General features: G+C 38.3%; 1 non-coding gene across 1 annotated transcript; it reads right to left on the reverse strand.

Moving 5' to 3' along the window:
* Nucleotides 1-897: 897 nt before the first annotated feature.
* Nucleotides 898-1,004, reverse strand: LOC126685186 (small nucleolar RNA R71). Its single transcript, XR_007643299.1, has one exon. It is a non-coding gene; the product is annotated as a small nucleolar RNA R71 (small nucleolar RNA).
* Nucleotides 1,005-1,402: the final 398 nt, after the last annotated feature.

Below are 1,402 nucleotides of genomic sequence, written 5' to 3' on the forward strand. Positions count from 1 at the left end.
TAAATATATATATTGTACGTATATTTCGAACTGTTTTTATATTATGGCTTCTAGTTGGAACATGCTACCTAATGGGCATCATTAGGACTGCGTGCGCACCGGCAATGATCTGGGAAAGGTAATTATGGTAATGTGGTAACTCGGTGTGAGCATAGCTCTCGGGACCAGGTAGAGTAACTCGGTGTAGCTCAGCTCTCGGGACTCTGGTATAAGTGTGGTCAGTGGTAACTAGGTGTAGCTCAGCTCTCGGGACCAGACCTATTGGAGTATGTTAATTATTTAGAATTGTGGATTAGGGTTCCAACTATTATTCGTAATATCGTTATTAAATGTTTTAAACGGTTTTAAAGGTTTTCCACTTAATAAATGTAGATAGTGGTATAAACTCATCTCAGTATATATGACTCCGTTATTTTCCCTATTTTCCCTAGGGTTATGATCTGAGAGAGTCTGGTGATCTCCGCATTTACTTTTCCTCGGAGGTTCCTTTTATTTTTAATTAACTGGAAAACTGTTTTATTCTTAAACCGCAGTAGTAACTAGACGTCTTTATTATTATTATATATTTTGTCGGATTGGTTCGACTGGTTATATTGCTTTGGCATGTTATATTATTTACATTGATTTATGATAAATCTATATTAGACTCGGAATTGGCTAAGCATGTTATTTTAACTGTTGAATATTATAACTGCTAGATTTAGGCTGAAGTCTCGGTTGTCCCCGAGCATTGGTTTTCTGCAGGTTTATGTGTTTATATGTAAATTGAAAGGCTAGCTACGGGTTTTGGTACTACATTACCCATACCCTAGCGCCGGTCGCGATTCATGAAAATGGGTCGTGACACAACTTGCACAAGCTTTTCTCAACAAATATTTCCCTTTGGGGAAGACGGCAAGATTGACAAAAGAAATTATAGATTTCTTTCAACATGATGGAGAAGCTTTATATGGAGCGTGGGAGAGATTCAATGAACTTCAACGAAGTTGCCCATATAACCACCTCCAGAAGGAACATTTAATTCAGATATTTTATAATGGAATTAACGGGCATACTAGAGCTACTATTGATGCAGTTTCAGGAGGCTCAGTCATGAGGAAGACGTATGAAGAAGCTCTTGCATTGCTTGAAATGGTCCCAAACAATTGAGCTTTCGTGGACTTTCTTTCTCTTTCTAGTATTTGCTTTCTCTGGATTATTTTGTCCACCACTACCACCAGCATAGTCTGGGTTAGTCATTGCATTTGCTTCCACTGGACTTTGTCCACCATTACCATCTGGGTCAATCTCTTGGACAACAGGAAGTTGGCCAGTAATTATGGCTTCTAGATCAATTTCAGAATGAAGGTTAATTGCAGGATCAGAATCAGGGTCCATCTATAAAAACACAAACACAGAAAAC

This window comes from Mercurialis annua, linkage group LG5 (assembly GCF_937616625.2).
Source record: "Mercurialis annua linkage group LG5, ddMerAnnu1.2, whole genome shotgun sequence".
Taxonomy (NCBI): Eukaryota; Viridiplantae; Streptophyta; class Magnoliopsida; order Malpighiales; family Euphorbiaceae; genus Mercurialis; species Mercurialis annua.